Genomic DNA, 27492 nt, shown 5'->3' with positions numbered 1-27492 from the left:
ATGCTGTATTGCCGAACTTTAACTGTTTAACTGTTTTATTAAAAATATTAATAAAAAAGATTTTAAGAAAACAAAATTTCGTAGAAAAGGAATGCTAAATACCATGAATTAACAACGTTTCGAGAGTTGTTAATTTCGTTGTATCTTTATGAAAAGATTATGATTTCTTTAATCTATTTCCGTGCACATTTCTCTTTAATGTACGAATAAACTAGAAAATATTTAAAAAAAAATTCTTTTTTTGAGAGGGGAGAAGTCCCTAAAAAAATAATTAAAATAAAGATATCCTGTAAATTTATCAAAAATTATGTTAAACCATTTTTAACTCACTAATAACAGACAGACAGAAATAGTTTTTTAATTTTCTAAATAGATTGAAAACGATTCTTTTACTCGTATCTCGTTAACAATGTCCATAAAACAAACTATTGGTACTCTTTTTTTATATAAAAAGAAGTTGATTACTGCCTTCTTGTGTAATTTTCACAACTTTTGAAAGCTTGGCGGACTGTGTTGGTCAGATGCCTTTACTGCCGCCAACATGTTTCATGTCACTATAAATGTTTACTATATAATATTATTTTATATTAATACAGAATGATTCAGGAAAATAAGGCAATACTTTGACAACTCATTATAGAGGCTAAAAATAAGAAAAAAGTTCATATAAACATAGGTCCGAAAACGCTTCGTTAGCGAGTTATACAGAGTGAAAGATTTCGCCCGAGTTTCAGTTCCTCTGGGTAAATTAAGGCTTTCTGAAATTCTGGGAAGATCAATTAAGGGGCAAATTCAATTGTTTCTTATGGTTATTGAACTGGGAAATCGAAAAAAAGAGTTCCCAGAATTGTATCTCTCTTAGTTTCTAAGATATTCCATGTAAAACGCCAAAAATAGGGTAAAAAACACGTTTTTTTTACGTTTGACGTACAATAAAGTTGTTAAATTGGCAATAAATCATACATTTTTTAAACATAAATTGTAGAGAATTTATAGGAATATTGATGTAAATAATGTCAACAGAAAACAAATAAAATTTTAAACATGTCGACTTTTATTAACAACAAAACAGATTAATTTTTAACAGAAAACTTTAGTCCGAAAATTTTAGTCCAGTATTCTTATTATTACCAAACACATAAAAAATACATAATCCTGCTCGTAATGAAATGATATATATTTATAAAATAATTCAAAAATGTAATTAATTTCCTAAATAAACTTAAATTCGCTTCCAAAAGATCTTTGTAAACTTTTTTAATTCAATTTCTACTCGGGGATAATGTTGGGGAAGAAACATTTTATTCTCTTATTTTTTATATTAAAACTTTTTTCAATGGAAAGGAGCGTCAGTGAATAAATACTAAATATCATTTCTGCCAAAATTGATTCGAAGCTATGATTAAAAAAAAAAATCAACAAAACTATCGAAAACCTTGTAGGTAAAAGGTTTTATCAAATAATTTATTCGTAAGCTAAAAAAAACTGAGCTCCGTTGAAAATATTTTAAGTAGCTACAATCAGAATAAGTTCTACGTATAAGTTTCTTAAAATAATCTGTTTATTGTTCCTGCGCGATCCTTGACTAACTGTAATAAAAACCAACATAATAAAATTTCTTTGGATCTTATTTCGAAAGGTACTTATCTCCCAAATTGCTATTTTATTAGTAAAATCTAAGTCTTATTTACATTCCCAGTAGTGGTGGCCAAAATAAGACAGTATCCCACAAAAATTGATCGAAAGGATACTTGTCACTGTTACGTTGGCAGCACATGAATTCGCTTAACTAGGATACATAGATCTCGATGTATGATCTGGGGATACCGTATTTTCCCTATTACCGTAAATTCTCCACTTATCTGCGTGGTAAATGGATCTCGAAAGTTAACCGAGTGATTAACAGTTTTATGTGTAAAATTATAACCTTGTTGATTAGGTATATCATCGTAACATCGCCAACAATCAGAAATAATGTTCGTCTCACATCTAATACAATTCTTTATAACACATATTGTCTTTCGTTTGTTCGGGAATTGTATGTACAAAAGATTTTTTTTGTTTCTCTACAAATTTTTACAAACACCCGCTACTGAGTCTTTCCTGCATTGTATTTTCGTCTTGAAAAAACGGATTCGTCAGTTTCCACGTTTAGATCATACCCGTCTATTATTACTAGGTAACATGTCCGCACAGACTTCCCTTCAGTGGCGGCTCGCGTATAGGCACTGTGGAACTGCAGCACCCCCTATTTCCACTTGATATTATCGATAACATTTAATATAGTGAGTCCTTTTTTATTTATACTTGTAAAATATATAATCCTTAAGCTTAATGTCAGTAGCCATCCCTCAGATTATGAAAAGGATACAAAAATCTTTGTATGGAACTGTACGCTTCATAGTTCCGGCGGCGTGGTGTTTGGCTGTTGAGCACATGCGCACATAGGAAGCTGCACGAGAGGAAGAGAGATCATTGTCGCTCCTGCAGTGCAGACCCTGGCGTGCCGGTGGAAAGTCGTTTTTTTTACTCCACGTGTGTATGGAACGTTCCTTGTTCGTTCCTTTTTCTAGTTTAGTGGTGGAAGGAATATGAAAGTGGTTTAGCTGTTTTTTTCAGTAGTGATCGAAAGATGGCGAAAAGCAAGAGCTGTTTGTATGTCAAATCTGTCCAAAAACACGCTGGAAGGGGAAAAATTTCTATGTTTTTGTGTACATAGAAATTTAAATTTAGCATCACAGTACTATATTGTTTTAAAGCGGACATTTATTAAGTTATTATCTAATAATGCTATAAAATATTATCTGTATTGACATTTTATTATTTATTCGGTTAAACTGAATTAAGCACAATGTACTTAAAAACCGTGTACCATATTCTTGAATGTGATAAATGTTGAGTTAGATTATTATCCTGTTTCCAGCTATTCTATTTGTTTCATTTTTTCCGTTCTTTTATTTTACAGAAAAATTTAACCACGGTCTTGAAAAGGCCCAGAAAAAAAAATTCTGGAGAAGCATCGCCATTAATTTTAGCTACGACCCGTCACTGATTCCCTTACAAAAAATTTCCACAATTACAGCGGCACTATCCCTACAAATTCTTCATTATAAAACTTAAAACTGGTATATTCCCTACCACATGCGTACGGGTAATAAAAAATTTAAATTTCAGTTTGTTTGGAATCCAGCCATCGCTCTTTAAAGAAGGAGAATTGCGATAACTCATCTTTAAACAACGCCATTTATCTTCACTGTCGCTTGCCGAAAGGGGGTATTTCATGATCCTTTACGAAAAATGTAGGATTAATTAAAATCTCTTTGGTTTGTAAAACACGAGCAGCGTGTTGTTTATCTGGTACCTCACGGATTAAATCAATCAAATCCGTGTCGGATTAAAATATCAAATAGTGAAAAACACAACAAACGCAGAAGACGATTGAATAATTGAACGGAACTGACCCGTACACTGGCAGCGATATAACTACGATGGACAGATAGAAATATAATTACTCCAACGACAAGCAATCTAATATTGTATATTATTACTTAACCCATAAACAATTTACAGAAAGATATTAGTAATACAGAAGATAAAAATTTAGGAATGTGTCCGCTTTCGAAGTAACTCGTATTTTTTTTTTCTTTTAGTATGAAACGCAAAATTAATTTTTATTGAACGAAAAATATTGGATTTTGTTTATTTAATATCTACAAAATAATTTAAAAAAGTATATTAAAGTTCAGTTATCCGTTAAAAAATGTTATTGGATTAATAGTTAAAACAATACTTAATTTTTTTGCAAAATTATTTTGTTTTTAATAAACACAGTAGGTGTCTGATTGTAGGCATCTTATAGTTTATCGTTGAGTGTTATATGAGTAGTGGGGATAAGGCAACAAGTTGTGTGACGTCATTAGTGGGCAACGTGCGCGCGTAGAACAGCATTTGGCTTTAGTTCGTCGTTGTATCGCGTGGTGTTCGGTTAGTTGATAGTCGCGCGTCGAACTTGTTAGTGCCTTGTGCTCTGTGCTGTGTCTTAGTTTTGTGTCTCGTCGTTTTATACATATATATATTTTTTTGTAATTAAATGTTTTGTTTATCTTTAATTTTTGTATTATAACCTACAGGATTAATTTTCAGTGTTTAATTTTTAACTTAAAACTTCAACTACTATAATCGTTTTGGATCGGTAATTATTATTTAGTTTTATCATAAGTAATTAAATTACGTATTTTTATTTTCATTTAGTAAGTATGTATTATTATGTTAAGTACTCAGTGCAAGTTGCATTTATACATAATAAAAACAACATGAAAACAAAACAACGTTGCATTATCTATTTTATTCTTATATATATGATACGACTAATGCAAACGAAAACATGACACTTCATTTTTAAGTTATTTTATTTTGATAATAAACTTGAGCGGTTTTTATACTGTGTTGATATTTACCGGTTTATTTTTCGTTTTTCTCGGAAAATCTGGTCGATATTGATTACAAAATTTTTTACTTACTTGTGTTACATGTAGGATATTGTTAATGAATTATATTTTAACTGGAAAATTAACTGTTATGTGAAGACCACCAAACTAGTGATATTGTTCAAATTCACTTTTAACAACAAATTTTGTTTATCCATTACTTTATCCGTAATTATAGCATTTATTTTTTATTTTATTTGGAATATCACATTTGCGGAAAAATATTGTAAGCATTCGCTCGTTAAATTAAGCGGAATATTTCGTCCGAAAAAAATAATCAGTTTTTGTTACAAAATAAAAATATATAAATTATAATTACTCTTACCAACCAATATAATTAATTATGTTCTAGCATTTGTACCTCGAGTCGATAAAAGCGTCTCTGTTGTTATCAAAGACGCTTTTCCGACTAGACTAGACGTGTATGACTTATTTTATAAAAGATGACGATCGATTGTTATATTTATGGAAATTTTATTTTAATCTACATCAAATTAATATGTGAAGTACGTATATGCAAGTTTATCAGATGTTCCTGAAGATGGAAAAATAACTTCCGAAAGCGCTAGAACATAATTAATTACATTGGTTGGTAAGCGGAATTATAATTTATGTATTTTTATATTGTATATACCATCCGGCCGTGCTAAATAAAATTGTTTTTGTTACATTCAAAGTATTTTGAAAACGGAAGTCTACGAATTTTATAATTTGAAAACCAAAATCGAGATATACAGTTTTTTCAAAATATTGTTTTAAAATGAGCGAACAACTTTTTTCAAATAGATAACGCTTAATACTTCAAAATAATTAGAATTTTATGAAATATATAAATTATTGAATTTATGTGCAATTTACAAATTATAAAAGGGATAAATTAATTCGAAAAAAGTAGTTAGAAGCCTGCAAAAGCCTTTTTTATTTTACGAAAAAACCATTGACTTAATTTAAAAAGAAAATTAAACTTAACTTTTTATTTTAACTTATTTTCATTCTCCAGTTAACAAAGTCTATGAATTTATTTAATTGTTTGTCTCAAAGGTATAACCAGTTTAAGAATTTACCATTAATCTGTAGTCTATTTTTGATTAACTTACGCTAAAACGAACTGGTTTTATATTGCTTAAAATGTTATCGTAGATTATGTGAAAAAACGACGAAAAATTTTGATGATAAATAATTATAAATTACAGGTTATTTTATAAATAAAAGCAAAAGATTATTAAAATTTACATGTTTATTTTTGTATTATGATATAAACACCGAGTATACCATAAGCTTCTCTTCAAGGTCAACGTGTTTAAACATATGTCATACATTATCAGAAGCTTGATTCGTGTTAGCTAGTTTTTTTGTCGTTAGGATCAGTCTGAATATTAAAAAAAAATAATATAATAAACAGATTGTTGTTTTGAACGTTTGTTTTTATTAAATAATATTATACTGAAGTTAGACTAAATAATTAGAAAAATCTGACTCATCTGTATTTAAGTGTTGATATGTATGTAAATAAATCGTAATTATTTATTCTTGTACGTTATCAATTTCACCTTAATTTTTAAGAGAATATTATATTAATTGATCCGTATTTATTATTCAACTATAAATTTTATCAATATTTTAAATGATTATTTATTGACTGTATTTTTAATTTTTATCTGTATTCCCTTTGCCAATTATTTTCTATGAATTATTCAAGTAGTAAACAGTTTGTTGTATATTATATAATTGTTGTGTTAAATAATTAATTAATAGGACAGCATTTTTTTATATTAAATAATTAAATTAAATATTTTCTTATATTGAAAAAGGTTACCTTTAACTTTTAACAGAATCTTTTTATAAAAATCGTTTAATATCTTCATTACATTTTATCAATTCTAAATCGTTTTAAACAAAGTTTTCAACATTTACCATTTTTTTTTTTTAATTTTTTGTTCTTTTTCAGACTTCTATTATATACTCTATATATACTCTATTATATTCTAATATATACTCTATATAAATTCTTTGAATACGTTTTGAAGATAGTTCAGCTATTCTGAACGTACTTTCAAGTTGGTGTTGTGCCGATATAAAAAATTATAATAGCGATATTTAGTTAATTAAAAATTTCTTTCATTGTATATTTACGAATTTTCTACTTATATATATATATATATATATATATATATATATATATATATATATATATATATATATATATATTCAAAGGTTTCCTAGCTTGCTTATGGAGGATGTACACAATTTATTATTTATTTCGTTTCCAGGATAGTACAGGCAGTTTGTCATCAAAATAGGCTAAAAAAGAAAAGTTTTTCAAACAAAAAATGTAGAGGACATTCCCCTCTACAATTAATGTTTTTGAAGTTATGCCGTATAATTTGAAATTGAAATACTAGGTGGCGCAGAAGTTGTAAAAAACGTTATAAACGAAGTTGTAAACGAGTAGACCGGTTTCGAACACGTGCCCAATTCATAACATTTTCACACTTTCACAAGCTACAGCTCCAAAACGGTAAGTAGTACAAGAAAATTGTTTAAATTAAAGTTGTCTGTTTTTTGAGATTAACAACTTTTTCAAATGCAATACAGACGAAAAACAATTTTTTCCGGTGAAAAAACCGGAAAAAACACGTTTTTTTACAACTTCAGCGCCACCTAGTATTTCAATTTCAAATTATACGGCATAGCTTCAAATACATTAATTGTAGAGGAGAATGTCCTCTACAGTTTTTGTTTGAAAAACTTTTCTCTATTTCTCTAAAATGCATAGATTCAGAGAAAAACGCATTTCAAAAACTTTTTGAGTTTTTCAAAACTCTATGGGAGGGGGATGTTAAAAATCTGGAGTTAAGCTTCCCTCATCACCCCTAACATATGCAAAAAACATCAGTCGGTACGTAAGGATTTTCAAATAAAAATACAAATTGACTGTACTAGGAATTTTTTATTAGTTATTTTTACATTTTTTACTTTTACGTAATAATTATTATTAACATTTGAATAATTGAATTCAGTTAAAACTATGACAATTATCTACTAATAAAAAACGGACCTTGTTATGGATTTCCGTTATAATTTAAAAAAAAAGTTTCCTGGTAATATAACAGATTTTTCGAACAGTTAAATTAACATATTCTTATTTACGATAATATTACTCCTTTAATTTATTTTTAAATAATACTGATTAAATAAACCTGAATATGCGACATTCTCGTTTAGGCCATTTATTTATATTTAAACATTTATTAAAAAATACTTTTAAAATTGTTATTTTGTTAGGAATTTATTTAATTCTCATCATTAAAAAAAAAAAAATTCTTATCAATCTATTTGCGTCTCTTTCGTTTAATTATTTTTTATTTTTTTATTTAATATGTATTATAATCTTTTTTATGTCAAGATTGTTTACTTTATGATATTGCTTTGATCAAGATTTTTCCTGGGTTTCCTTTGATAATTTTTTTTTCAAATTATGGAACAGTTCCTGTTCTTATATTCGTTATAGTTGTAAATCTATCATTCCTGAGTCATTTTTTTTTTTATATATCATATAATTAATTTCGTTCTTATTAAATTACGTATTCAATAATACCCAGATTCTCGAATCTGTCGTATTAAACTGCGGTATCAGTTAGTAGCTTTTTATAGGCCTGCATCAATGTTTTCAACAGATTACGTATACACTATGGGCAATTTTGTTTTGCCATATATTATTTGTTGTTATTATTCCAGTAATATAGCATACTAATCTACAATAAAGGAATATATCATAATTGATTAAAATTTTGATTTTATGATGTATAAAATTTTATTTTTGAATTGTTTTGGTTTTAAATTTCTCAAAATTTTTAAAGTTCTCCGAGACTAAAAATATTTTTTTTCAAAAATGAACAGTTCTAAATGGGTGTGTGTTAGCGTAAATATTTCTGGATTAGGTAAAATGCGTGGAATTGTATGTGGTGTCTCGTATATATCAGGAATTGATGACATTTAATTTTTATGATAGTTCCCCGCAACACGTGGCTGCATTAAAATAGGGAGAGTTTCGTGACTGACTTTATCAGTCTTTTATGTTTTCAAATAGTTTTGGTTTATTTTTATTTTATACCATTTATTTTCTTATGCTGCTTCAAAACATAAAAATTAAGATAATACGTCCCTTTTATTGAAAATTCATATTTAGTGTACAAAACTAATTTAAAATTGTGTTTAATTTGAAAATTTCAAACTTCGGAGTAGCAGATCTTTTTATTGTAACGCAAGAATATTACATCATCATTCGCACGTTATGGCCGTTAAAGAATTTTCGTATAAAGATCAGGATTCCTTAGGTTGTAGGAGCGCAATCGTGTCTTTACGTTCGCAATATTATTTCAAATATCTATGCCAGATAAATCAAATAATTTAAATAAAACTGCTGTACTATCACTGAACTGGCTAGAATCGTTATACCACTCTTACAGTAATATATAGTTATCGTTCGTTACAAATATGGTAATGATTTACTAATGAAATTTTCAGAAGTTCTAATTTACAGACGTAAATATATAAAATAATCTAGAAATAATTTAAAATAAACAAAAATCCTTCAGCTTAATCTTAACCGTAAAACCCAAGAAAATCTGAATGCAACACACATTTTAATTGATTTTTATGATTACATTTTAACGAGAAAAAGAGATAATCAATGAAATAATTTTAATTGATAACTAAATAATAGAAATCTTCTATTCCTTAATTGAAATAGAATTGGTTACTTCAACATTAAAAACCGTTCTAAGTAGGGATATTTTATTGGTAGGATTAGCAGTTGTCATGGAAACCATTTCTGCTAACTACCAATGTGAAGAGTGCAAGTGTTTTTATAGCATATAGGTTACTCCCGACCAATTCACTCTTCAGATGCCACCTATCATGAACCATTTTTTTTTTTATTATAAAGATTGTTTCTATATTTCATAAGGAGATAGCTTTTCAATTTATACAAATTTAATTATTTTTTTTTAATTACGAAAATCCAGTATAATTTGTACAAGAAATAAAATTAGACTCTTTACGCTTTCATTTTTTATAATATTTAAAAAAATGTATTGCTATTATTATTTTTAGAAAAATATTTAATTAAAAATATAGACAAATGCAAAATTCTGATTCTTAAAAAAAGAGATAAGTTTGAGACAGTAATTAAAGAAACAAGTGATTCTTGAAAAATTATTTTTATTTAATGACAAAGAAACTAACGTTGTTTTTCAACATAAACCCCCGGCTACATAAGACACTTCTCCCATTCTCTGTAAGCATTCTTGTTCTGATTATAAAAAATTGTTCACCTCGGTGTCTGATCCATTCTAGTACCGGATTTTGATCCGCTCATTACTGCTGAACTTCGTGCCACAAAATTTTGAGAGGACTAAACAAAACAAAAAAAAAATCTGATTGTGTGATTCGGGACTATAAGATGGATGTGTTAAAACCTTCCGACCCAACCTTTGAATTGCTTTCCGTGTTTTTTAATCGGCATGCGGGCCTTGTAGAAGAATTATGCCTTTTTTTGAGAGACAATCGGGACGTTTTATTCTTTTTGGGGATTGCACTTTATTTCCTAGCATTTCACAGTAGTAGTATTGATTGCACGTTGTTCTTCCTAATAATCGCAATAAATTGGGCTTTTATAGTCCCAAAACAGTGTGGTTGGCGTGTAGATTTTGAAATTTTTCCTTCTGGGCGAACTCGAATATTTCCATTTGGCTCAAAATAATGAATCAAGTTTACACGATCTACAAAACCAATAACTTCTGTATTGCCACAAACGTTTTTTAAGTTCCGTAAGATGTGAATTTGAGTGTCTGTAATATTGTGTCTAGTATCTCGAGTAACACATTTTCGAGATGGACAGTGTCGATACTTGCTCTCCAAATTTCAACTATTTCCCAAATTGTTATGCGTCTTTTAACGAATAAGATCATTAATGCACTTTTGCAAGGCATCAGTCGAAACTTCTACCAATTTCCGCTACGACGAAAATCAGTGAAATCTGTTTTATCCGATTTAATCTGTTCGATCCATTTATTAATTGCTCCCTTTTATACGCTTTAAACCGTACTATTTTAATATCCACATAAAATTTTGGCAGGTTTTAAGTCTTCATAAAACAAAATTCTTATCACAGCACGCTTTTTGTAACGGTATACGTTTCAAGCAGAGCTGGCATTTTAAAATAAACAAAAGAGATGACAATAATAATAATAATGAAAATTCTTTACGAATACTCATTTTTCTGACGCAGAGGTGCCAACATAACGTCAGACAGTTTCAGTTTATTCGATTAAATAGTTTTTCCGCTATTGCCATTTATCTCTTTAATTATTAAACGACCCTTGTAGTAATGTATGTAATAGTCAAACAGTAGATTGCTGGCCTCTCTATGGCGCGAGTGGTAGCATCTTGGCCTTTCATCCAGAGGTCCCCCGGGTTCGAATCCCGGTCAGGAATGGCATTTTTCATACGCTACAAAAATTGTCATCCTCCGAATCAATACTTGAACGGTGGTCCCGAAGGTTAAAAATTTAGATTAAGAAATTGGGTTGTAATTTTTAATAACTTTTTCTTGTTACATCTGAACTAATAATTTAATATTAATTGAGATCAGTACTCCGGTAAACGCCCGAACTTTGTTTACATGTTAATATAATACGTATCTTGTTTCTCTCGCCTATGTAAATATTTCTTAACCAATTAATTGGAATTTGATACTACATTAAATTAATTGATATTTTATTCATAATGAAGTTTTTTTTAAATAGATTATGATAATGTAGTACTAGTGAATTTAGTAGATTTGTTACTAAACCGCAATTTGTATTAACGAATATAACTATACACCTTTCTGGCACGAGTGGTAGCATCTCGGCCTTTCATCCAGAGTTCCCGAATTCGAATCCCGGTCAAGCATGGCATTTTCACACTCTACAAAATTGTCATTTCATCTCATCCTCTGAAGCAATATCTAACGGTGGTTCCGGAGGCAAAAATAAAATATACATCTTATGTACATCATTTAGGTTTAGCATATTATTGAATTAAAATAAAACAATCAAATAAATTAGCCGATCTCCGAGGCGGAGTGGTTGCATCTCGACCTTCCATCAGAGGTCCCGGGTTCGAATTCCAGTTTGGGGATGCATTTTTCATACGCTACAAATTTCTGTTTTTATATACCAACGCACAAGCTTCTTTGTAAGCTTATGTGGTGAATAAATTCGTCAATTCCCAGAAAAACCAAACAAAAAAACAATTATTTAAATCCATTAAAGAAGTTCGAATAACATTCAGGTGATATTTAGCCTTAAAAGAAACATCATTAATCTCAAAGAAAGCAACTCATACCGCTGTTTCTTGTACCTCATATGCGATAGATTGTGTAAAGTAAGACGTGAAACAACCTTATATAAAATAAACATGTAATATATTGCTAGGACCTTTGCTTCGTAAGTGAACAAAATTATTATCTTGTATGTATTTTTAAAAAAAAACTGATTAAGATAGCATACCGAAATCTTGCAGCTCTTTGCGAGGATAACCCCATCACCAGAAAATTTTTTTAAATTTTAAAATACAGTATAAATAATTATGATACACTGCGATTACATGTATAAATTCTTTGTTAAATCAGTGGTTTTTAGTCACGCTAATACTTATATTATTTTATCGTCATAACTTTTACGTAAACCACATTCCTTCCAAGTACACGGAGCTCTCACTCGTATAATAAATGAAGTGAAGAAATATATTGAGTATAAACGTCAATAGCGTTAATGAAAAATGTATACGTTACCTTCTGATGTAGTTATTGTAATTTTTTTTATTTTACAAACATCTCATTAAATGCTTCTTTTTTTAAAAATTAATCGCTACATAAGTATATGTGTTTAACCTTTGTTTCTATAATTTTTAACGATGTGTACCGTTTAGGCTATTTTTTGTTCCTTGTATTTTTGAATCAAAAGGAAACAGTAAATAACTTAAGGAAGGTTAACAGAATTCAATAACAACTCTGTACATTTTTCTGATAACGCTTATCATTACCGGAAATACAGGATTTAAAAGTATATTTTTTCTTATAGACTATATCTTTCGTTGTTTGCTTGATAAAACTTAATGTATAAAAAATGTTGTTTAGTTTCTTATGTGATAAATATTATTCTTGTTAATATTAACTTGTAACTTACAAGAATAGTTTGAATAACATTATCTACAAATATTTACCAGATTTGTATTTATACCGTGGTTCTTGTATTTAATGCACATTTATAATTAATACAGAAATATTTGTGTGTTAAAGGAAATGAGTTTTATCTTAATTATTTATTTCGTGACGGCCTCCGTGGCGCGAGTGGTAGCGTGTCTCGGCTTTTCATTCGGAGATCCCGGTTCGAATCCCGATCAGGCATGACATTTTTCATAAGCTAAATTTTTATATCCCACGCATAAACTTCAAGCTAAATGTGGGGATATCATCAAGCAAAAAAAAAAAAAAAAAAAATATGAGAGGAAATAATGTATATAAAACATTATTATTTTACAACAAAAGGAAATGTGTTATTTTAAAGTATCTATGTCAGATTTTCTGACGGATTTGATAACATAAAAATTAACAGAAACTGGTCAGAGTTGTATATTTATTTAATTTCTTAAATAATACTTTTTTTACGGACTCCATATCTCTCCTTTCAGCCATCTAATGAAAATAAAATTCTGGGAAGCTGGAGTGACCTAAACAGGGAGGTGTAACAAAACCTTAATATATTGTGCAAAAACAAAAATAGGAAATTATAATAATAATTTTTATTTAATCTCCTATTGATGATGATTGTTCAACAATCAAAATTAGGATTTAATTTCAGAGTTTTACTATTCGATAAAGGTTTTCATACTATGTTAGTCAAATCTCATCAGAAATATTGTGTGCTTTTATTAATGTTATTCATATAAACGAATGGTTATTCATTTGTGTGATTTTTCTAATAATTATAGTATTAATTTACAATTAACATAATATTTTCGTATAATTAATTTATTATATTGCTTTGTTTATTGGAATTACTAGACATATTATTTGCATTACCTGACGAGTTCGATTGAATATATATTGCCTGAAGGGCCATAAGCTATGAATTTATAATTTAAAATATTTATTATTAAAAATTCTCGTTTGATGTATTAAAATAAATAAATATTTATGTACAGATAATAATAAGAAATTCAAATTATATATATTATATTTTCATGTAAATTAAAAAATTTACTTTTTATGACAGTTTAATGATAAATATTTTATACACGGTAATTTTATACGTCGTAGTTTTTTTTATACGACAATTATCTTTTCAGCTGCTATCATGATGGCAGGTCCAAGTAAATTTATTTAAATATAAGAAAAATATTATATGCTGTAACTAAATTTCAGGTAAAACCTCTTTCACATTTTGTACATATAGAAATATAGCTAAATTATTCTACTTTTACCAGATTCTATATACTAAATCTTAATAAACTCTAAATGAAAATTATTTAATTTTTGTTTTCTAAAATATCTTGCAAAAACACATTTGCAGATGTTAATAAAAAGAAATAACTTGTATTTAAGTTTTTTGTACAAATCATGAGAAATCTTTTATCTGAAACATTTTTATGCCATTTTTCAAACCTCAGTTCGCCATCGAAATCATAGTAAAGTTGAGCCTTCACTCTGTATCGGATAATGCTTCTATACGAATTTTTTTCATATTTAATTTTTATTTATTAAACAATTTTTCTTAAAGGAATTCGGAACTTCACAAAGAATTCCTTTTCCTGTAGAAAGTTTTTTTCAAATTGTATTTAAATCTTAATTAATTGTGAATTAATTGTCAGAAAAAAGATTTCATACAGTAGTTTTTTTTTTCCGGCGAATATATCTAGAATAACTGAATTGAAGGGGAAAGTCTTTTGATCATGTCAAAAATGGGGAATTAGATTTTTTGAAAATCTTAACATTTTAGGGTCCAAAAAGTTCATCTAGACTAAAAAAAAAAACATATGAACGTATGTGTCGCATGGCTTTTGACCATATATCTCAGGGATTGACCATACCGATTTTCTTTAAATTTGACTCAAATATTTCTATATCTGGGGTATTGATGGTATTATTTTTTATCAAAATTCGTTAAATGGGTTTAAGATACAGCGAAAATCATTTCAATTTTCTGCAGAGGCATTGTAGAGAAATCTTCATAAAACCAAATATTTTACCCAGAATGCATATATAAATACCCAAAAATTTTTTTTTGTTTAATTTACTCCCCCCTCTTAAATTTGAATTGAATGTTTTTTTTGTTTTTTAGCTCTATCCCCCTTCGTTTAAATATTTTTTTTAAAGTTTATACTACGTATCAAGAAACGTTTACAATTTTTTTTTTTAAATTATAGACCCTGCACCTAAAATGCAGTAGTGTTCTTTTTCTTATTTTAGCCTTTTTTGAACGGAATGTTAGAATTAGAGAAAATTTTACTTAAGCAAATTTGGTTAGCTATATGAATAATATTTTTAGAAAAGATTTTTCATAAAATGTATTCCTCATCCTGACATCCATAGAGGAAGACACCCGCTTTGTGGCGCTCCCGGTCACCACATCACGTCTGCGTTAGTAGTCCTAATGGGTTTTACCGGATGTTGTCTTTTAGTCCCTCTAAACTTGATAACACAATTCAATTATCAATTAAGCCTGCGGTCACGATGCCACCGATGAACATGCCTTAGCAGACATTTCCATCCGTGTAATTACACAACCTACTATGGCCTGCGTATGGTCTCTCCAACCACGGCCACCTACCATAACTTACATTCTCAATTATCATATTAACCGATTCGCAGAGGTGCGATCCCCATGCCTTGCTCTAATACCGAAGGTTTCGCACAAAAATTCTTCCTATGTCTAACTTCAATTAGACTATGCACTCAGATCATTATTTGATTGAATGCTTAAAAACCAGAAATACCATCCTCATACCAACAAAACAAGTGTTGATCGCAACTACGACAATTTTGTCTTACAATTCAAATTACTTAAGTCCTCTTGATTTACTTAAAAATCAAGAAATTTATAAGCCTCTAATGAAAACATACCCTATCTCTCTCTCTCACTCTCTCTCTCTCTATCTATCTGCTCGGGTTCGCTTCGGGAGCGAGGACAATGCGTACACCCTTCTACACCGCAGCTCCATCACAGAGTTGTCTACACAACCATTCTCATCCTAACAGCGAATATCTCAGCTAATCGGGCTCGATGCCAAAACGCTTATCTTGGCAAAGTAAGCACGCGGGCGGGGCCCTAGCTAACCGAGTTGCTATTCTACCTATACATCTGTAACAGCATCAGACCCTCTCAGCCACCTTTCACAAGGCTAAGAATCTAAAAGCTAACAATTATGTTCCATTCCCTTTCGGTTGAAGAGTATTTGATGATAGAATCGTGAATGGGTATTTTGTAACGTATGAAAAATGTCAATCATGACTGATATTCTTCTCCTGTGAGAGTTCAGTTAAGCTGGATATGAATTTAAGATTAAAATTATGAAATTTTATCTTTACCGCTAGAAAATATTTTCCATTAGCGGAACGAGAAATCTCGTTAGAAGTATTAATATTAGTACTTATAGGAAACTAATAATTCTATGAAATATCAATAAGTCTATTATTTTGTTTGTTTTTTCTGTTTATCGGGTTTTTAACTGGTGACAAATAATATAGTCACAAAGAAACCGATTTCAAAATTTGTTTAATGAGCTTCTGATAGCGTATTGAGAACCAACGGGTTTGTCTAGTGGTGAACTCATCATCGCACATCAACTGATCTCGAAGTCGACAGTTAAACTCATAGTAAAGACTTTTATACGGATTTGAATACTAGATCGTGAATACCGGTGTTCTTTGGTGGTTGGGTTTCAATTAATCACACATCTCGCAAATGGTTGACGTGAAACTGTACAAAACTACACTCCATTCATCCTTAGTTATACTCTAAAGTAGTACCTTTCGGAGGCTAAATAGAAAAAGAAAAGAAAGAAGATAGCGTTAATTACTCAATAATATGAAACATTCGGAATTAATTGCTAAAAATTTGATTTAACTTTGGTTAGATTTTATAAAAAAATTTAATGAAAGTGGATCCCCTGTTTTGGTGGACGAAGTCGTAAGTAAGCTTTCGTTAAATTATAATCCTTTATGTTATTAAATCTCTGAAAGTTCCATTGTTATAAAAAATAAACTTTCTTTTTTAAACAATTGGAATTATCTCGTCCCTAAAGTCTTCTTAAATTGCTTCGTTATTTGAATATTCTTTGACTAGCAATCTGTATGCAGTTAAATACTATGTTATTTTTACATAGGCCTGTTTGTTTATTTATTATGTTTACTATTGTTTCTGTGCTGGATCCCATTTATGCAAATAAATTTCACTTTCCTTACGATACCACTTCCTCTTTAGATTACACAGTTTATTCAAATATTCTCAATCTGGTTTCGAAACCGTTTTATTACTTTTCTTTTTTTATATCTATCCTTATTTGTTTATTCATGATACTATTTTTGTACGCCTTAAAATACCAGACGGAGTAAGTATATTATTCAAGTTATTTTAAAGCTTTTATTATGGTTATGAAAGATTATTAATTTTGGTTTCATTGTATTATTATTTTTATATTACGCAATAATTTTTTATTTCGATAAACAAAATGTATAAATGACCTTAAATTAATTTTTTTTTACCTTATAACTGTCGTCTAATTTCGTTTTAAAATTGGTCTTATGTTATTGTTACCATTATATTCCATTCAGAATTCTTATTTAAATATAGTTATTAATTTCTTTCATAACAAACGGTATAATTTATTCACGTTCATTTGTAAAACACATTTTGTTAATTTTATAACGTACAAATATATAACTGTTACATAAATCGTTTAAATTTAAAATCACTTTGGTTTCATTGAAAAAAATATATATATATATATATTTATTTTATAATGATTATTTAAGATTTACTACTAACTGTGATCAATAAATATTTAATTAAAAATGTATCAGTCGTAAATAACTTATTAAATTTATTTTTCAAGTCTAATTATTTGGTATACTTTATTATTATTTAAAAAATTTTACAGCTTTATTTATTATATAACAACTGTATTCATGTTTTACTTTTAAGGGTTGAATCGTAGGTTATTGATTAATTTTGCTATTCACGTTTTATTTTATTATTACGAGCTGAAAACGAGTGTGTAATTTTGCTACAATTTTTTTTTGCTTCTATTATAAATGTAATTTATTATACTCAAATTTATTGTAATTACGCATAGATATTATAATATTTATTAATATTATTATTATTATTATTATTATTATATGGGAAGAAAACAGATTTATGAAAAAAAATTTAATTAATTTTTTGTAATAAAATAAAAACGTATACAGTTTGTTTAAGATTTTTTTCCGATGAGTTTAAAGATTAAATTCGGGGAAAATCTTTTTTTTCGATAGTCTTTTACTTATTATTCCCCTATCATTTTTTGTTAACTAGGAAATAATTTAATTTTTTGAATTAAAAAAAAAAAATATGTATAAGAATTCGTTTAGGTGTTAGATTTTTCACTCGTGCTATGAATAATTAATTTTTATTTTCCCATCTAGGTAGCGCCATAGCTCTAGAAGGTATTGTAATCGATCCAATTTGGGTATAAGCTGTTTTCACCGGATCTTGACGTTTTTACACCTAAGGAACCCATAAAATCGGATGAAGACTTTCCGGATGTTCGTATGTACGTGTGCAATTCGTTGTCGCACTCCTTATATCTCCAGAAGTACCGGTCCAATTTTGACCAAACTTGGTCAATTGCTTCTATATATGGGGCATTGTTGCCATTAAATTTTCAAATTAAAAGGACACGAGAGTGAGGCTGCAGTACAAGGTCACCCTTAGTATCTCAAGGTTTCGCCTAATTAAGTTCATATTTTTCTTAGACACTATTGTTAAATAAAAAAATAACAATATTTTTAAAAAAAATTGCAAAATCTTACTGCGTCCCCAAAAAAAACTGCTCTAAATAAACTAGTTGCAAAGCGGGTACACAGCGTCATTTGAACCTCTTCTCATCACAAGTAGCGCTAGTGTAGCATTGACGTACACCTGCTGTAGCAGTCTTTCTCTGTTTCTCTTTCTGTTTAGCCTCCGAAATAACTGTAAGGTATTACTTCAGAGGATGAATGAGGATGGTATGTATGAATGTAAATGAAGTGTAGTCTTGTACAGTCTCAGGTCGAACATTCCTGAGGTGTGTAGTTAATTGGAACCCAACCACTACAGAACACCGGTATCCGCGATCTAGTATTCAAATCCGTATAAAAGTACCTTTACTAGGATCTAAACCTTAGAACTCTCGACTTCGAAATCGAGACGGCTATAGCCGTCTGCTATGTTGTAACGTCACTGGTGAGGGTATTTAAACTATAAAAAAAGTATTTAAAGTGGCCGCTAACAGCTATACCCGCGCAAATGAAATTCGGTATGCGTGCGCGCTTTAGTTAGAATCATTGAATTAAATAAACAAATATTTAGATAAAATGATAAATATTTTAAGTTAAGTTGTGTGTATAAGCCGTGCAGAAAAAAGCCCCGTGATAAGAAAATCCAACTGTTTGTCAACTTTTTTCAGTGATATATATATATATATAAGCATAAAAAAGCTTGTTTTTGTACGAAACGTTATACAATGCAACTAATTCTTAGCTTTTTTTTCAGTAATTAAGGTAAAAAATAAGTATTATTGTTTTATCATATAGACCATTCATTCTCAAAGTGGTGAATAACGCTCCCTTGTGGGCGCTGGTGGTCTTCGGGGGGGGGGGGGGGAGTATTAGAAGGCTCACAAAAAATTGGAGGCCTTCAATTGCTCTCATTTAAAATGTAAGTTTTAACTCAGAAATAGGATATGCCACGTTTAAAATCAATAACTGAGATTGCCGTTTTTAAGGGCGCATCTTAAAAATAGCAATTGCAATTATTAATTTTAACAGATGGTAAGTTTAAAAATTTTGGGGGGCGCTAGAAATTTTTGATTCTGAATATGGGCGGTGGGCGAAATAATTTGAGAATCAATTGTATAGGCATTTTATATATTTTAATATTTATCTAACTATGTTTACTGTGTAATCTTAATGAAATATATAATCATGAAATAATTATTCCATATCTCGAAAATGGTCGTCTAAACAAAATTCAGCTGAGTATTGTGTATTTAATAATTCATATTAATAACTTACAGAGGCATGAGATGTAAATGAGGGGCTGTAGTGTTCGCAAAGCGTAGAATAAAATTACTGGTTTGATAATTCAATGATGCTCAGTTATTGTTATATAGTTCAATTACTTATAGAATACTTGTAGACCATAATAAGTATTTATAGACCATTCGTTACTTGTGGATTTTGCATATTCACTCGTCCACGCATATGCACATTATCATCATAATCATTATTATAATATCCGACGGCTGTTGTCGATATATTTCGTAAATACGTACCTTCCTTCTTCATATGCCACCGAGGTGGTCAGGAAATAAAAAAAAAAATACAAGAGTGAAAATAGAGTAAATTAACCTTGGAACAACGGCCACAAAAGCATAATAAATAGCATTTTGTTATGGAAAATGCTATTTATTATGCTTTTCACGGACTATTGATATCTCAATTCTTCTTTTTTTGATTGATGATATCACCACATAAGCTTGAAGCTTACTTGTGGGATAAGGAAATGGAGTTTTTAACCGTATGAAAGATGCCATGTTTGACCGGGATTCGAACCAGGACCTCCGTTTATTTGTATGAAAAAGTTATCTACCAATTTGATAAGTTAAAAACAAAATTGTTTTTTTTTTGTATAAATCTGGATTTTCTGTTAGATAAACCCATATTGATAAACTGATTGACAAGAATTTTCGTATGAGAACCCCAAAAATATTCTTTGTTTTCGTTAACACCATATTTTCTTTTCTTATAATGTTACTTATTATTATTATTATTTTTTTTTATTAAAATCATGGAGTTTAAATTAAAAAAGAAAAATTATTTGTATTTCATGCAATATCAATAATTTCATTTTGGCAAATTTCATCCTTTACGTTTTTCTGAATCTACAAACTTTTTCAATTGGCAGTATTTCTTGAAAGGGGAATCTTATAATCCATAACATTTATAATGTAGAGAGTTGGTGGTACTTTTAAAAATAATTTTATTTTTTATTATAATCGTATGAATTTTGTGTCTATTAATATTTTCCGATTTATTTTTGCGCTCCCTACTAACCGATTACTGATTCTTGTTTTCTTACTATTTTTAATTGACTTCCTGTCTATATTCTATTAATAAGTATTGTAGTTTAAATAGTTTTTTATGTTTTTATGATTAATCTACCTTTAAACGGACGACTCCTGCTGAGAGTGAGTTCTGGTGTTCACCATATGCATCCATCTATTCATAGATACATCTCATATTGACTTTTTATGGGTTTTATTATTATTATTTTTTTTTTTTTTTTAATTTTTAGACTAGTTATTGAGTTTTATGTGTAATATTTTATTTCCTTAATTTTTATTTTTTATTGTAAATTATATGTTAAGAATATTTTTCATGAACTGCTAATTCGGTAAACTGAATGCTTAATTAAGAAACAATTTAAATATCTGTTGTAGTTACTTTTTATTAATATGTTTACACATAACGCGTATAATTATAATTATATGCAATATGTTGTATTAAGTTGTTTGATTTAAGAAGCTTGTTCATTAGAATATTAATTGTTCAATGGTATACAGCTAATCAGTTTCAGAAGAATTTCTGTTATAAAGAAATCGTGAGGGATTATAAAACTAAATATGTTTTTTTAATGTTAACGCGCCTTCAATTTTTCTCATTTATCCGTGTTCGTATCCTCCGTGGAGAATCAACCTTATTAATTTTATGTTTTACCTCACTATACCCAATAAAGAATCAACATGACGTATTTTCTTTCGGCAAATGTGTCACGATATTCTCTCCAAGACAACCCAGACGCCGAAGTATACACAGATGGATCAAAACAGCCGATATCGTTGAATGCGCAATTATTGTTAATGACCGAACCTACATGTTTGGTCAACCCGGTCGTACAAGGGTGTTTACTGCTGAACTAAACGCTATACATAAGGCTTTGAATATCATTAACCCTAAGTACCGTCATATCCTTATTTTTAACGACTCTTGTAGTGCTCTCCTAGTCCTAGAAACGTTTTATTCCGGACATTCTTTCGTCACCGAAATCTACAATGCAATGAAACACACAAGTAAGTTTCTACTGGATCCCTAGTCACGTTGGGATTCCGGGTAATGAACGTGCAGATTTTGCTGCTATAGTCAGCCATTCTTCACTACCCGAGTTATTACATCCGCTTTATTAACCATGTCGAACACGCACTTCGCACGAGGTGGCAAGATTCGAGTGGCGTCAAAGATATGTGTTCCTATCACAGGGAAATTCGCCGAGAGGAAGTGGTCCTCTGCCGATTGCGGATAGGACATACGAGGTCACGGATATCTAATATCAGCAGAAAATGAACCGGAGCGTGTACGATTAAAGTGCCGCTTGACTGTACGCTTCATCTTTCTGGATTGCGTACGTTATGCGGCTTTGCGTCGTAAATTTAGATTTCCTGAGAATCTACGTCAAATACTGAGCAATAATAAAGAAGTTTTGGTCTGGGTATTTTTATTTCTACGAAGTATTAGTATTTTACATACTTTTTAATAGTGTTCTTAATTTTGTTTTGTACGGTAGTTGTATATTTTTATGTTTAATATTTTAGTGCAAATTTTTTATTTTTTATTTGTTTTTAGTATTTTAGTTTGCGTTTTAATTTTGTTTTTACATTTCTACTTTAAGTTTTTATTTTATTTTAATTTTTTTGTCTTATTAGATTTGATTTTATGTTTCATATTTTCGTTTTCCGGTTTATGATAACAAATAAATGTTTTTCGCCAAACAAAAAGAAAAACAAAATCTTTTTAATTAAAAAAAACATCGTATATTTCCTTTACATTGTGTAAATAATTCTCATAATAATTACATGTACAATAATTTGATTCTGTGAAGTACTGATAAGACGGGTCATTGAATTATCGTGGTCAAGCTTCTTGTTGCGATAAATGTCCTACACAAAATTATGTTTGTTACGAATTTTATAATCTAGAAAAAAATTATTAGTAAAAATAATAAAAAGGCCATCATTAAACATTTTGGGATTTATTAAAGGGCGATGACATAAAAAAAAAAGTTAGCGTTGTGAACCTCTCTGTTTAACATTATTTAAAAATATTTGAAGGATTAAAAAGTCAAAGGAAAAAATTATAAAAACTTTTTTTTTGATCCAGTTCGTTAAAGCATAAAATGAACAGTTTTTGACTGTTCCCAGTTTGTCACTGGGAAGGGATTTCAAACTATATTATATTTTCTAAAATTGGAGATCATTTCTTGTTCCATATGTTTAGCTTCGACTTACGTATATGCAGCTTGTAAAAAAAGGTATTACAACGGATTTAAAATAAGAAAATCCACAATAAAATCAAACAAATTTATAACAAATATTTGAATTATGGTTTTTAAAAATATAATTTTACGTTATTTTCCACTGTTTTTAAAGAAACATTGTTCCATTTCTATGAAAATATATATATGAAAATTTAATGAAGATTGGTTTTGTCATTCTTGAGTTATGTTCTTTAAGTTCGACAGCATAACCTCAATTTGAGATTATGTTGACTTTATATTGGTATATTTTTCATACGTGCTTTTGCAGTGAATCACAGAGGTGAATGAGTTGAAACTTGATGCTTATATGTAGGGTGTTCTCATTAATCGAATAAAATGTAATGCGTTGTACTCTGAAAATCAGTGCGTTTCTGACTACGAAATAGTGAGGGCGTTGGAAACAAAAAGTCGGTATTCTCGCGCAGTTCTGTACAAGTTTTTTTTTTTTTGTTTCCGTTCAATAATCAGTTTTATCACTTTTTATAGAAATACTAAATAACGAAATACATTTTTACTATAAAATTTCTATGAAGTCGGTTAAATTTATCATTTATTATTATTAAAAAAAAAAGATTAAATTAAAGGAATTCTTTAATTGTCACCGCTTTTATTCAACTGTGCCCTTGAATTTATAATACGGGATTGGAAAAAATTAAATAAAGATAACGTTAAAATAGGGAAAGATATCTCAGTAAATTGCCTAGGCTTTGCGGACGATTTAGTCCTACTAGCCCAAAATATAGAAGGGCCAGATACCAACTGTCAACATTGGAAGAGATTGCAGGAAAAATTGGTCTAAAAATTTCATACGAAAAACCAAAATTATGGTGAGAGACCACTATGCATAAGCAAAGTAAAAATATACAATAATGACATAGAACTAGTAGAAAACTTTAAATATTTGGGGGAAAACATCACACACAACCTCCAAGAAAATCCAAACTGGAATGAAAGAATAAATAAACTCATCAAAGCCACAATAAAAACACAAAACATCTATAACAAAAAATGCATGTCCATAAACACAAAAATAAGACATTATAACTCAGTTATCCAACCAGAAATACTTTATACGGATGCGAAACCATATTTGGACCGTACCAGACAAGGTTTACCGACAAACTAGAAAAGATTGAAAGACAGATTCTACGACGATGCATCGGGAAAAACATTAAAAAAGACGGGATTTGGAGAATTATTCCAAATGAAGAGATTTACAAAACGATCATCCCGATAACTAATAAATTTAGAAAGAAGAGAATTTCCTTTCTAGGGCATATTTTCAGAATGGAAGAGACCAGACTTATCAGACGGATAATCGAACTTTTCTGGAACAAGAAAAGCAGACCGAACTGGTTATACGAAGTACAGAAAGACATGGAGGAATTAGACATAATCCGTGAAAATCTAAAAACGAAAACCGGAAACTATGAGAAATTAAAAAAATAAAGAAACAAGATTCCTATCAAAACCCAAGAAAACAATAAGCCGGGTGTACTCTGAACATGAAAGGGCAAGAAGATCAGAATGAAACCCTTAGAAATTACTGGCAAAAAAGAAAAGCTGAAAAACAACAAATTAGCAAGAAAAGAAAGAAATTCCCCACAAAATGAACTAAAGTGATCCATTATGGTCTTAAAAGTAAAAAAAAAGGAATTTTTTTTCTTTAAGTTTATTGATGTTGAAAATTTTTCACTTTTCCGCTCTTTTTTTCTTATTTTTATTTTGATTATTTGTAAATAAATAAATATATGTAGGTTGAGAAAGATATGCCTGTTTCATTACATTACAAAAAAAATATATATTTTTTTGTCGATGTATACTCGTATTTTTAAAACCCTCGAGTAAGCTAAGTACATTAAAGTGGTAGTTTTTTTTTTATAAGGGTTATGTTTTGAAGACTGATTTAACTGCTATCTAGTATCCGGCGCATATATATATATATATATACATACACACACACATATGTGCTTTCAAAAGGAATGGTTATTTAAAATGTTCTTCTCTCTTGGGGGTGTTGAGAGGTTTTATTTACTATATACTCGTACTTTTATTAAACTGCATATTATTCAAATATTGTTATTTATGACTGTTTGTCATTTAATAAATAAATCTACTTATGTTTTATCTTGTAAAAGTTCTTAAATAATTTTTATTCTTTAGATTATTAATAATTTATTTAAAACTACGTGTAATATGATATGTTTACGTTTTACGCAATTTCTATTGTTAAATAGTTGTAGCGTATTATTTTTAGAAATTATGTTTTTAATAATAATTTGAATTCAGCTGAGTTTACAGAGTACTACAAATAATGAGAATTAAAAATTCTTTCTTAGTATAATTTCTGATTATATATTAGACCTATTTACGTAGTTATGAAATAACAGTAGATCTATGTTTGTTTACACAGCATTTAACTGTGATTACTTATAGTAGCTTATTTTATTATTTATTTTTCATTATAATATTATGCTTAAAGGCATAAAAATTTATTTTAACCAATTTTCTTTCGAAATAGCTTTAAAAAATGATATCTATCCTTAAATGTTATACAAAAGAATATGGAAGTTACATGCACAATTTTTATGTCCATATTTACGCTTTAAAATAAATTTTCTCAAATAAATGAATTTTTATGGCATTTTAGTTAATCAAAATATAGTAGATTTAGAATTAATTCGGTGGTTTATCTCTCAGGCTAATGCAATTTAACATAGTATGGTTCTTAGGATAAAGGTTCCATTCTCCTGTAAATTTGACCTATAAACATTTCTTTTACTGTCTAGAAACTCTATATTTATATGACGGTTAAACTACCATAGTAAAACCAGCTTTTCAGTTTTATTATCAGTCATTCATAAGGTTAAAATATTTGCTTGTATATTTCAACTTAAAAAAAAAAAGTTTTTTTTTTCTTTCGAAAGAAAACGCTTTGCATTGAAAAGTTATTTATCAACCACTTGATGGAAAAATGTAGTTGCATACCTTATTAAACTAATTTTTTGCGTTATTTAAATTTTTTTTTAAGAGTGCTTGTAGATGTTACGGAAAATTTCGCTAAAATGTACATGTCTTTTTATCTCTTTCAGGTAGTTAATTTTCAAAATATTATAACTTTGTTAAAAGATTATATTAAAAAATTTGATTTTTAAGTAAATTTAAGAATGGAGTTTTGTCTATTATATTTTCATACAATTACGAGGTCTGTATTCTGTTTTCATACTTTGTGGGTAGTTTGTATATAATTCATGAAGGTTTTTTTCGGATATTTTGAAAAGCACGATAATGTTGAACAAATTTTTGTTCAGTATAAAGTTAGATTTTGATCTAGTTCATATAACTTTAAAAAACTAGCTTATTTTTAATGACAAAACGAATATACTTTTATATAATCGTATGCAATTGTATAAATGAAAATTCAAGCAAGATTATATCTGTGTTACCAAATTCAAATAAGATGTGGAAAATTATAGTAATTTATTTGTAAATAACATAACAGTTTTAAAAGGAAATGAATTTATTAATTTAGTAAAATAAATCTTTAATAAAGGAGACCTTTAAGATATTTTTAATGTTATTTTATATTTATTTAGCATTTTTACTCATCAGAATAGTGTTCATGGCGTGAGGACCGCCACCGGGACTACATCTACATTTATCCTTACTATTTCTACTGGGATATCATCTGGCCCGGGACTCTTACGAAGCCTCATCCTATGTCCCGCCCGTAGAGCTCCTCCATGTCAAAAGGTTCAATCTCCTCCACCTCTACATCTTCCCTCACTGAATCAGGCATCATTGGAAAAAGAGCTTCAACACTCGCCTTACCGTGTCCTCCAGTACCACCAGTAACCGACGACCAAATCCGTTTACTAACATTTCGGTATCTTTGACCCCACGGGTCACCAACAATGGCATCTCTAATTTCCTCCAGGCACTTTTCTTCGCTTCTTTTATCCCAAATCGATAGCCATTACGAGCTGCCACATATTCTTGACGAGCCAGCAACGTATCCTGTGAAGCTCCTTGATCTCTCGTGCGCTAATGCCGGCGACGGCCCAGGATCGCCGCCGTAGGTTTGCAAAGTCCGCTGACCATCAATATGCGTGTCTTTTTGCCTGACATGTGACAAACATCCCGGACCTATCACATTCTTTCTTCACAATATATATTTTCTTTCTTTCACAATATGCTTTCTTATGAATTTCTCCGGTGTGGCCCGTTTCAACGGCCGTTGTACAATTGCTGCTGAGAATCGGACACAGCCAGCCACAGACGTCACCTTCCACAGCTGGTGTCGTCGATCCTCGCAGTCCGCCACCTCAAATAGTATTATTCGGTGG

General features: G+C 29.4%; 1 protein-coding gene across 2 annotated transcripts in view; it reads left to right on the top strand.

The window, feature by feature from the left end:
• Positions 1 to 3977: 3977 nt before the first annotated feature.
• cv-c (RhoGTPase activating protein) overlaps positions 3978 to 27492 on the top strand; it is a 1097329-nt gene continuing 1073814 nt past the window's right edge. For both annotated transcript variants that reach the window (XM_075370603.1, XM_075370602.1), the window contains exon 1: positions 3978 to 4192. The gene's annotated coding sequence lies outside the window, so the exon portion shown is untranslated. The remainder of the gene's footprint in view (positions 4193 to 27492) is intronic.

Source organism: Lycorma delicatula, chromosome 7 (assembly GCF_047948215.1).
Source record: "Lycorma delicatula isolate Av1 chromosome 7, ASM4794821v1, whole genome shotgun sequence".
Classification (NCBI taxonomy): domain Eukaryota; kingdom Metazoa; phylum Arthropoda; class Insecta; order Hemiptera; family Fulgoridae; genus Lycorma; species Lycorma delicatula.
The sequence above is the reverse complement of the archived record's forward strand: the minus strand, read 5'-3'. Positions and strand labels throughout refer to the sequence as shown.